This window comes from Anas platyrhynchos, chromosome 3, assembly GCF_047663525.1.
Source record: "Anas platyrhynchos isolate ZD024472 breed Pekin duck chromosome 3, IASCAAS_PekinDuck_T2T, whole genome shotgun sequence".
NCBI lineage: Eukaryota > Metazoa > Chordata > Aves > Anseriformes > Anatidae > Anas > Anas platyrhynchos.
Genome location: NC_092589.1, coordinates 44,747,886 through 44,759,265, shown reverse-complemented (window position 1 = coordinate 44,759,265; position 11,380 = coordinate 44,747,886). Strand labels below are relative to the sequence as shown.

Sequence of the window (11,380 nt, the reverse complement as noted above, 5' to 3'; positions counted from 1 at the left end):
AGATGTCTCTACACTTAACAGCATGTTTCGAGCCCAGTCCACTAAACTATTTTTAGTCTCGTTTACCACAACTTGTTCATTTGAATAATTCTTGATAAAAACCCTTTTCAGTACCATAACAAACACCTTAGAGAAATATAAACACATTCTCCCCAACACCCCTATTGCTAAACAAACATGATGCCATGCTGGTATTGAACAATTTGTTTCCCTTGAGGCTAAACTGATCGCTGTTGGCTGCAGTTTGTTGGTTTTTTTTTTCTCCTTGTTGTTGATGACATTGCATTATTTTGCTGCGGATCGGGCTGACACGCATAGTGTTATCGATATCTGTAACTTCTGTATCTCCAGACAAGCAAGTCTTTCCGGTGCTCCCAGGGTTTACCAGTTTAATAGCTCACAGCTCTCCTCACGCAGCTCTTCTAAAACTCTCGCTGCAACCGGACCTACTGGTTAAAAACAGCCAGCTTATTAGCGCATTTAGCACATTGCCAAGTTGCTGTTGGAAGGGAACAGATTTCATCTTCGCCCTTGGTGAATTCTTCACGCAGACTTTTCAAAAAAACATTTGGAGCAACAAGATATATTGAATCTATCTGCCATTTCTACATTAAAAACATGTTTTTACAGACTAGAATCATTGTTAGGATTTTTTTTTTTATTAATAGGCATATTAAAAACTTTGTTTTACTGCCATTAGCTCTCTCGCCTTAGGTTTTTCCCTGTGTCCTGTCACTCCACCAAGACATTTTCTGGTTTTCCACCCTTCTAATTTATATTCATTACTATCTCTTTTTTCCCTATTTGTGTGTGTGTGCGTGCATTTGTATTCAGCTACATTTGCCTACTTCAAGCCAGCTTGCTTCTTTTTACCAGTGTAACTTTTTTCTCACACTTGGGCAGCTGTGTGGCTTTGGGGCATGTAATCAACTCTTGCATAAAATTCCCAGTTACCCTTCACATTTTAGGAAGGCGAGAACGGCTGGACAGGGCGCGATCAAAGGGCCGCCGAGCCAGCCTCCAGCAGTGGCCAGCTCGCCCGGGCTGCACCTCCCCTCCTCATCCTTGTATGCAGTCATTTCCATTCACCTTTTCCGCACCATTTTTAGTCTTGTTACATCATGTTCACTCCTCAGTCAATTCCTTTCCAAGCTGACAAAGTCTGGTCTATTTAACATTTCTCTGAACGAAATGATTTTGGCTGTATCTGTGATCTCCCTTCCTGTCCTTTGCTGGACCGCACTACTTCTCCTATTTCCTTTTGGAGATGGATGGAAACAAAACTACACATACCATTATGATGTCTTGCATTTTAAATTCTTTCTCCAGGATGATTATATTTATTTTTTTATTCAGCTTCATGAAACTGGATTTTTAAACTGTAAAGTATTTGTATGTTGTTGGTTTGGACTTTAGCTTCTTTGGATACAGAAGACACTCGAGACACCATCACCTGTGCTCCAGCAACCAGCAATTTTCAGTTGTGTGCCCTTCATGTTAAGTTAATGTCTAGTTCAGAGCCATGTGAGGCTGGATGCAGTCCCCACACAGGGAACTGCCAGCTGTGGGCTTTGGCAATTCTAAGGAAATTTTGTGTCAGCCTCATCAAAGCTCAAGCCAGAAAAGGTTCAGATGGAAGCTGCAAGTATAATCTGAGATCAGACGACTGGCTGTATAGCAAAAGGCTAACAAAGCTTAATGTTGCTAGCTTATTCAAGAGAAAATAAAAGGTGATGTGATCATGACTCACAAACACCATTATGAAAGGGGTTTCTGGTGGCAGATGGATCTCTAATCTAGTGGTGTAAAGGCGTAATAAGATCCTGTGGCTGAAAGCTGAAGCAGGACAAATTCAGATTAGAAACAAGACAAAAATGTTGGCAACAAGGGTGATTATACAAACAGCTTAAAGGGATGTACCAGATTCTCTAACACACAATGTTTTCAAATCATAATTAGCTGTCTTTTTAAAAGATGTGCTGCTGCTCAAGCAGAAATGATGGTCTCCATGCAGAAATAATCAGAAGATAGTTTTTAGCCTGTATTAAGCTGGAGGTCAACCTAGATGATCTTAATTACCCCCTTGGCCTTAAGATCCATGAATCTCGAAAACTGAGAGATAACGGCACATATTTAACTAACTTGTGTTTTGAATGAGAAAAATTGGGACAATTGTTCATGGCGAATAATTGATTCTGTAAATGTAGACCATTTTTCTGCTCGTAAAATATCTGGGAACAGACCATTAACTCCTCCGACCTATTATTCACGTTTGATGGACAGCTGTCTTGCCCAGTACTGAATCTAGAGCATGTGAGTTGTGCTGCCTAGCTGGCTGGAGGACAGGCGATGTGTCAGCTCACCTCGGTGACTGATTAGCATGAAGGCAATCCAGACAGGCATATTTAAATGTTTCACGTTCAGTTTAAGTGAACATGTGTAGGAACACGATTTGGAAACGCACGTTCCTTTAATCAAGCTCCACCATGTAATGGCTACAGAGAAGTCGGCAGAAAAACTGTGTAAGCCTCCCTAAAGCGGATGCATTTATTTTAAATGCTAAGGTCTAATCAAGCCATAGCCACAACATTATTTTGCTCATCAGTCATCCAGGTCCAGGTCGAAGAATGCATTTTGTTTTGAAAATGAACAAATTCCCTAGCCATTTGCATATACAGTGGGTAGTATAGTGGTGTCCTTCTAGGGGCTAACGCAATTGAAACTTCAAATATTCAAGATACTAGGTATTAAAAAAAAGACTTCTCTCACTTACTGTGTGTCAATATGCATGTGAGGAAGGGCAGCATACTGGGAGATGAAACAAGAGCAGGGGCAACTCACAGGGGCTGTAGTTAGATATTACAAAAACAAGGCTACAGTACCAAGATAGGATAAATACAAAGAGGAACATGTGTTAACGAGGAAAAAAAATCCCTTTAAAAGCAATTTTCTTTAGCTAATGAAACCCATTTATGTGATTTTAGGACCAAGGGAACACATGCCTGGTGGCAATAAGGCTCACCTGGAAGTGGTCCACTGTGGAAAGAGGAAGACTCCTCCAGAACCCCAGCACCAGCAAGGCATCCCTGGGACACTGGAAATCATGGCAAAGCAAAAGGACGGGTGCTCCTCAGAACCGTGTAACACAAAACCCTCTTCTTCAACAAGGCTTTAGCTACTGGGCACTGGCAACCCATGCCTCATGCTTGTTGCCCATTGGGCACACACAGCTGTGCATGCCTCTGTGCCAAATCACATTCTGGGCAGCATGGGCAGGACACAGCAGGGGCAGGAGTGTTCCCTCCTGGCCAAAATCCCCGGGTTTTGCTGCCAACCCGACCTCATCCCACCAGGTACTGCATCACCATCAGCACAAAGGTGTCCTCCCTCCATCTCACCCCACCACCAAGCATGACCACGATGAGCACAGGCACAACCGAGCTGCTTGGCTCAGAGCTTGAGTTTCCTTTGGCCAGGAGGTGCCCAGACCCCCAGCACACTTTTCCAGCCCCCTTTGAAGCCTGTGCTCCTGCAGCACCTGGTTTTGCAGCCGGCTCTGGACTCCCAGTGCCCTGGGTGTTGCAGCAGGAAGGGTAACGCTGCACTCTGGCTGCACGTGGCGATGCCCCGCGTAGGAGATGAAGGGCTGCAGATGATTAGAGAAGCACAGGCAGGGGTGACGAACAGCCATTTGGCCTGCGGTGAGCCTGTGAAATGAGCACGGTTTGTATTACAGAGACACCAGGGAGCAGCAGGAGGGCTGCAGTAGGTGGGAGGGAGTATCTGCCTGTGTCAGGGGCCACTTCATTTTTCACCTGCTAGATGGCTTTTCTATTACATCTCCAGCCTGGCATGGAAATTACGCCTGTTCTCTGCCTCCGGTTCAATGCCAAATTGGAGGAAATATATGGCTGCCCTACTTCCCCTACACTTCTCTGCCAGGAGACGTGAACATCAGTTACAAAACTGCTCGGCGCTGCCAGCACCTGGTGGGAGCGGTACCCCCTGGTGCTCAGCATAAAGCTGATGTTTGGGGCCAGGCTCATCTCTGCGCCGTCGGCATCGAGAGCATCTGTGCTCCTGGAGACACCCCGCGGTACGCAAATGAGAAATAATGCCGTGAGTGCCCTCTCCCCTGCCTGTGATGACAAACTTCTAAGTCATGAAAGCTTTGAGATGACTGAGAAACCCACATCGAGGGCAGTATCGAGGCAGGGGGCTGCTCTTCCAGCAACCCCAGGACCACAGTGCATGGACCATGCATAAAACGGGAGGCACAAAATTCATGTGCCTGAAGGAGCCAGTTCCCGTTCTTGTAGAAGGAGGCTGCTTTTGCACCTGCCAAAAGCCACTGATGCCAGCAAAGTCCCTCGTGTGACCTCCAGTGGCAGAGTGACCTCAGAGGAAGGTTTGGTCTCCGATGCTTCCCCACCAAGGAGAGCACGAACTGGTGGGTGTGCAGCCTGTGTGCTGCCCGTGCATCTGTGCACCACTGGGTAGTAAAAACCTGTGCCCTCAGACCATACCAGCCTGACCAGCCAACACAAAAATAACAAAACTGTGTGTTTTCAGCCAGCAAAGCTGCTCTTCGGTTTCCTTCTGGGCTCGGTGTTTGAATTAGGTGGAAGCAGAGCTAACCCCAGGTCTGGATGCTTTGCTGCTAAATGCTGTTTCGCTGCCAGGAGTAATGGTCGTGGTTCAAAGTGCTCTTTGAAGCCTCCTGTTCTGCCCTCGCTGGTGGAGGAACGGTGCTGGGTCTCTGCAGTGGGTCTCAGTCCCCGTCATGGCCAGTGCTGTAATTAGAGGCGTAATTAGAGCCCCAAGGAAACAGCCTCGCTCCGCTCCTCCCCAGATGCGGGCTCATCTCCCCGGGGTGCAGATGGGGAGGACTCGTGTGATGGGGAGGGAGGGCTGGGTGTCTTCATCCTGAGAATTAGGCAGGAGTGCTTATGGCAGGCAGAAATTTGGAGTCATTACCAGTCTGGGTCCATTACAGCAACTCCTACCCGTTCTCCCTCTGCATTCATCAGATTGATGCAGGCTGCCTCAGGCAAGTACCTGCTTCATCTCCTGAGCCCGGTCGCTCCAACACCGGTGTGACTCTGCTGCCTTGTGCTCTTCATGTGCAGTGCTGCGGGACCAGCCCAGCCCTACGTGTGGCCAGGGAGGTGACACGGGTGGAGGGCAGCACCAGGCAGGCTTTCACGTCCTTTGTCATCCGCTTTTTACTAAAACCTTCCCTAATTACTCACCACGTGGCCAAAGCCTCGGTCTGGCTCTGGGGAGAAGCCTGGCCATGGAAAATTCAGGCAACAGGGTCCCAGGTCTGCTCCTGTTTTCCCAAGGGTGCATTGGGAATGGCTCTGCTTACAAATCCAGGTTTGTTCCTGCGTGACCAAGAGCTGGGTCCAGCCTTGCCTTCCTCCTTTGCTCCGCGGGGCAGAAAGCAGCACTGTTTATTTGCCCTTTTGCAGAAAACATGCTCCAGAAAAAGGCAGCCTCTCCCTTCCCCTGTGCTGACTCACCTTCAAAGCCAAACCCTGGGCTTTCTTCCTACCACAAGGCTGCGGAGAGCTGACAGCATGAAAACTCGAGGAAGTTTGCTGCTCATTTTGGGGATTTTGAAGTCTCGTTTCAGCCCAGTGGGCTGACAGAGATGCTCAGGCATCGCTTGCTTGGGATCCATTCATCTACACAGGCAATCAAGCTATTCCCACCAGCTGCCGCGTGAAGGCCAAGGGGACTGGAGATACATATGCGGGACCTGCTCTTTGATTAGTCTGGTTTGTACATCAAGGTTTTATTAGCTTTTACTGCCCTACTGACTGCTGCCTGCAATTGCTTCACGCTAGCCTCCTCGCTAATAGCTCCTCTGCACTCTCTGCTTCCCTTCCTGCTGAGTTTATGTGAGCCTCTTTATTGTCAGCCCCGGCGAGATGATCAAATCTGGCATCTGTTGCTGGACATTTCAGGTTTATTAAATCCGTTAGAAAATCTTTAACTCCCTGAAATGTGCACGGGGCCGGGTAATCGTGGGGAAGCAGCAGGGCCCTGTGCGCTCGAGGCTTGTGCTGGGTGAGTTCTGCACAGCCACCTGTGTGCATGGCCACGGCCACAGAGACACCCTTCGGATAGGTGTGCTCAGCACCCAGGTTTTTGTGCCTTCCCTACTGCCTGTGCCTCCTTTTAAAGGGCATTTTTCAATGCACAGCTCCTGTACTATTCATTATCCCACAGCATTTTGAAAGGCTGAGGTTAATCTGAGGACTAGGTCGCCTGAGTTTTTTCTTCTCCCCTTTTTCCAGTGACAGGCAGCTCCTGGTCTGCTGTTCGTGAGCTCGAGGGACCCCAGGACGTTCCTCACCTTGTCCTGTTAGCCTCATACTAAGCTTTTCTCTTACCTGCCTGCACTCAGGCTGCTGTTGTCTGCTGAGCTGTGGGGGGCTCTCAGCTCTCCGCCATAGGATCAGTCTCCTCACCACCAAACTTCAGCAGCTCATTAAAACAAGACAACATAAACACCTCCAACATGTGCCTGTTGCAGATCTTGGTCCTTTTTTTTTCATCCGCCACATTCAAAAGAGTGTCCATAGAGAGGGTTTCTAAAGTGACAAAGACATTTTTCCTCCCCTTTCCCCCCTAAGCAACAAAAACCTGAAAGAACTGGAAATTTTTGCTCCCCAGAAAATTCTCAGCATTTCCAGAAATCTGCTAAAAAGATATTAAAAAAAAGCCAAAAAGCTGGGTGAAACTTCTCATGCTAGGAAATCTGCATGCTCCCAAAAGTTGTGAGGATGTGGAAATGAGAGATAGTCAGGGAAAGTGCTTTAAATTTCACACCGAGTGGTCACTCTTGGCAGTTCGAAGAATAACCCTGGGAAATAAGCTATTATGCTTGATGACAGCAGCAATAATTAAATGCCAGGGCTGGTCATTACAAGAGTTAACCACTGATTAATTAGTCTGTTTATATTAAAAAGTAGGGTTGGCTTCACTAACTAATAAATTGCCTGTGTACAGCTGCTACCAAAAAGATCACTTGTTAGATAATTACTTAAGTCATTTTTAAATTGTTTTAATTAAGTTTCAGTAATTGGACTCCCCCCAATTTATTTTCCTTTTTTTTTCTGGAGTGGAGAAGAAGCAAACCGACACCACCAATGTGCACGTAATAGGAGGCAGTGGAAGTATGATGGGAAATCTATAGGAAAACAAACACCCATCGTGATCCCTTTGTCCTCCCAAAGGCTTGCAGGAATCTAGAGAAAATTAGATTTTAATGTTATTTTATTTACTTTGCCTCGCAGAGACTGAGCTTCTGCCTCACTCCACTTGGTGCATTCATAATCAGGACAGGGATGCTCAGGTCAGTAAACCTGTGTGTGCTCCTCCAGACTCTTACACGCGGTGTGTGCCCCTGCTGTGGGGGGCAGCTCACGGCTTGACCCCAAAGCCTTGCTCACGGCTTTGCTGTGCCAGATCCTCTCTGCAAACCTGCCTCTTGCCTTTCTCTGCCTGGTCTTCGTGACTGCTCGTCCCACCCCAAGCCTGGTGGAGGTGAGGGCAGGGGCAGCCGTGCCCAAGGCGAGAGGGGAAATGGGACCGGTGCTGATGGGGACAGCAACAGGGAGGGCTGCCTTCCCCAAAAGAGCCCCCCGGCATTGCCACGCATCAGGTAAAGCAAGCGCTGGCATGACAAGCAAGTTCTTTTCTTCCTGGAAATTCAGGCACAGGGGGTTGCTAGAAAGGGCCTTTTTAATATGTTGCTGCTCTCTGTGTTACCGTCATTACTGCAGAGCCTGCTGTTAAAGAAAACCCTTGGGCATCATCATGCCGGGCCCCTGCATTGTCTCCCCTCTCCGTGAGGTCACTTTGTTAATGACTTCGTTGACCCACACCTCTGCGTGGCTCAATTTGCCATTTTCTACCACGCTACTGCAGTGACACGGAGCTCAGCTGTGGGGCAGAGCCCCCCGGGCGCAACACCACGTCTTGCTGAAATGCAGCTGTTTGGCAGCTCGCCGGCCAAAGTGCAACCTTCAAGTGCTCACATCAAGGCTGCAGCTCGAGGCTGCAGAGCCAGGAAGGCAGTAGAGTAATGCAATCAGAGCAGCAGGAGCTATCCCATTCTGTTAGCGCAGAAGGAGTTACCTGCCTGCACCACGCCTAAAAGGCAAGCACACGCGTGCACCTCCCCTGCCCAGTGCAAACAAACCCACCCTGTTCATAAACGTGCACTGAAAGCCTCCTCCGATACCAGAACGCTCAATTTATAGCTGCAACCTACCGATGTGGCTCTGCAAATATTGGTCCACACAGCCATTTTCCTTTCATCTTAACAAAATGGGATTGCTTTTTAATTGAGGAACGGTCTCACTGGGGAGCGGCCAAACCGCAGCTGCAACCACCAGGGATGTCGGAACGCTCCCTGCAGTCAGCAGTGGTGCAAGGAGTGCGAACTCCGAGAAGCCTCACACACTGGTGGCATTGCCTTCCTCGTCCTTGGAGCAGGACAGAAGGAATAGGATGGGGAGAAGGTTGGCTAGACGGTGCCTACACAGCTAGTGGCTGCATCCCGCTGCGAGTTGGGTGAGGCTGCAGGAGGGGGTGAGCACCTTGCTGTCGCACACAGCGTGTCTCCTCCTTCTGCACATTGCCTTGCGAACGCTCGTTCTCGATGTTGCTGTTTCCCAAGCCTCCTCCTGACACCCTGCAGACACAGGACCTCCGGCTGAAGCAGTCTAGACGGATCTGCGAAGACTTTGGGAAGCGCTGGGGTGCTACCACAGAACGTTACGCAGAGAAGTTAATCTGGAAATTGCAGCCCATTTCCTCCGCGGCGCAGCTTGAATCACGGCTTGTAAATAAGGCATGAGACACGCTCTGAATAATGAGGAGAAATGATGAAAAGTACGAAATAGCTGATCGTGAGATCACCATTTATTTTGGACGGGGAATGTAGGAGAGGTTCCCAGGGAAAAATTAGTATGCAAGTACGTAGGTTCAAGATGCAAGATTGTGTCATAATCCATATGGAAATGGAAATCAAATGGATATTGCCCAGACACCCCCAAGTCTAACCATGCTTATATTCCAGGAGTTTAACTTGGCCGTTTTGAAAGCCTCTTACACTCAGAGGATCGAGGCCTCACTTTGTTAATCACTGGTATGGAAATGCTCCCAGTGCGGAAGAGGAACTCAGTGACCAATAAAATAGCATTTCGTGTTTTTGTTATTTTATTGAAGTTTGAATTGCCTGTGTATTGAAGTGTGGGGTTTCATCCATTTCTTTACTTAATAGAAAAACAGCTTTGCTGAGCAAGAAAGAAAAAAACAAAATCCTAGGAAAAAAAAAAAAAACTAGTCACATAAAAACTGTTCTTTGCTTTTGGTGTATTCAGCACTTTTCCTGAGTAAAGTTCACAGAACACTCGCATGAATAAAGCATTTTTTTTTTGTTTAATTAGATTGAGCCCAGAGAGAGGGAAAACCAAATAAATCTTTAAGTGGGGGCAGGGAGGGATGGGAGAAAATATTTGAAGTAAAAATGAGAAATAGGTAAGACTCTCCCTGAAATTTCCTAAGGCAGGGTGTTCTGTAACGTTGGGTTGTTTTCCCGGCCATGCAGATTAAAGGCGGAAGGTGCCCGATCTTGTTTCTGATACAGCTCACAGGATTTCATCCAGCTGGTCCTGCTTTACCCCACACCTTGCAGTGGTGAGCTCAGCGTGGACGAGCTTTGCTCCAGCTGTCCAGAGCTGGTGGGATGGGACGGATCGTGGAGCGGGCAGCAGGATTTCTGTGCCTTCCCAGCAGCTTGGAGCCATTTCACATGCCCTTGGGGTGGCGTTGGCCAAGCTGGCTCAGCTATACCTTTTGGTCCTCTAGGCTAGGAGTACTGCCTGGGAGTGAGCTGGGAGCTCTTGCAACCTGGCGTCCTCATCCTAATGATCAGGAGCTGCCCGTGTGCAGGTCGTGTTGGTAATCCTGGGAGGGAAATCAGGAACTCAGCTGGAAGGCAAACTGCTCACACTGGGATCTGACACAGCCAGCACCGCTGCTGCCCGTGCAGGACGTGAGCAAGTCAGGATGCGGGCTTGCTAATCCAGTGCCTCTCAAAAGCCCTCTGAAAACAGGCTGGGAGACACGTTATTTACAAATGAGCTATTATTTTTAACACCAGGGAGAAAAGAAGTGCAGAAGGCTGTGGCAGCACTCTTCACGCTTGTTCATTTACCCAGGCTTCCCCCGGGGAGCCCCGCAGCCAACACAGGCTAGTAGGAAAGGTTTGCAGAAGGAGAGCCAGTTTACACAGCTCGCTTATGGAAAGAAGGCCTTTCGGGGCACTCTGCGGCACGAAACGTGTTGTTCTGCAGCACGGGGCGAGCTGTCTCAGGCAAATGCTACCTATTCAACAAGGAGATGAAGAGGAGCAGATGGAAAGATGAATTTCCTTTTCGAGGATCCAAGAGAGTGGGCTGATGCTGTGGCAAGCGGAGACGAGGGCTGAGTTGGAGAGTGAGGATCTGGCTGCAGATCTAAAATTTGTCAGGTGGGGGGGGGGGGAGAGAAGTGCTGGCCCAAATGTTTGCAGAGAAGCTGCAGGATGGAGAGAATTGCAGGTACTCTTAGTGTCACTCTGACCTTCGGCACAGTAACACCTGCCTGCCCTCTGCGTGTTTCTGTAGCCCTATATCACCAGGGATGGGAGCACCCCGGCCCGTCCCATGGCAGGAGGATTACTTATTGACCACGGCAGTCCGGCTGTCAGAAGGACATCTCCCCGCCAGCACCTGGGCCCATGTCTGACCAGGTCTGTCCCTCAGGCGAGGGCAATCTCAGCTTTTTTGTTGCCTGTGCTGCCTCTTCTCTCCTCCCATGCACCAGATCTCCCACTGCTGTCCTTGTCCTTCCCTCTCCCTGCCTGATCCTTGCCCCTGCACTGTCCCAACGTGACCACATCCTCAAAATCTTTCCCCACCAGCTCCTGCATTCCCAATCTGTCTCCACAGGGCAATTCCTATCACTCCTCCCCAGCTGAGAGTCATTTCACCCCACCTTGCTGCTAATAGATAGTGTGTCCATGCTGCCCACCACTGCGCACTGACAGGGGTTGGTCTGCTCCCCCCCAGCCCCCGAGACAGCTGCATTTCGGAGGCAGCCGTACGTCTTTTTATAGAGGGGACTTAATGCCACTCGATGGACCACGGCGCTATTTTTATGCCACGTTAGCACAGGCTTTAGTATTCCGAGCATGCGAGCGTTTCACCCAAGACTAGTTGCTGAAATATAAATACCACTCAACCAAAGTTATTTAGAACTTCAGTCGGATCGACCAGATCCGAGCCAATTATTTTCCCCGACGAAATTAATTAGAAGG

General features: G+C 48.8%; 1 long non-coding RNA gene across 1 annotated transcript; it reads left to right on the top strand.

Annotated features, from left to right (window-relative positions):
- Window positions 1–5,236: 5,236 nt before the first annotated feature.
- LOC106017307 (uncharacterized) lies at window positions 5,237–9,786 on the top strand. The gene is made up of 3 exons (XR_005265077.2): window positions 5,237–5,783; window positions 7,308–7,366; window positions 7,942–9,786. It is a non-coding gene; the product is annotated as an uncharacterized lncRNA (long non-coding RNA).
- Window positions 9,787–11,380: the final 1,594 nt, after the last annotated feature.